This window comes from Myotis davidii, unplaced genomic scaffold (genome assembly GCF_000327345.1).
Source record: "Myotis davidii unplaced genomic scaffold, ASM32734v1 scaffold162, whole genome shotgun sequence".
NCBI lineage: Eukaryota > Metazoa > Chordata > Mammalia > Chiroptera > Vespertilionidae > Myotis > Myotis davidii.
Genome location: NW_006300036.1, coordinates 5,360,416 through 5,360,893, shown reverse-complemented (window position 1 = coordinate 5,360,893; position 478 = coordinate 5,360,416). Strand labels below are relative to the sequence as shown.

The following is a 478-nucleotide window of genomic DNA, read 5'->3' as shown; positions in this document are numbered from 1 at the left end:
AGCTCCCACATGCGCACACACATACACACACACACACACACACACACACTTGCACACACACACTTTCTAAACCTCTTATATGTGCCTTGAGTGATTGGAGGTGAAAAATTGTGGCTTGAGAGAGTGACAAACCAGGGTGATTATCGACCTACCTAACATCCAAGGAGGAAAGACACTGTTTCCATGTGCCACACGAGCCACTGACCGTTTTTTCACATACTTTATTGAGATATAATTCACTTATACCATACTATGTTAAGTTTAAGGTAGTATACAATTCAATGGTTTTTAGTGTATTCAGTGCTGTGCAACCACTTCTACAAATCGACTTCAGGATATGTCATTACCTCTAAGATAGGCCTTGTACCAATTAGCAATCACTCCCTATCTTCCTCTCCCCAAACATCCCCAGCCCCAGGCAACTAATAATCTACTTTCTGTCTCTCTGAATTTGCCTGATCTGGACATTTCATTGTCA

At 41.6% G+C, this 478-nt stretch overlaps 1 protein-coding gene across 1 annotated transcript in view; it reads left to right on the top strand.

Moving 5' to 3' along the window:
• The window catches only part of COL24A1 (collagen type XXIV alpha 1), a 311,443-nt gene that overhangs the window by 211,016 nt on the left and 99,949 nt on the right, over window positions 1–478 (top strand). The window lies entirely within an intron of this gene.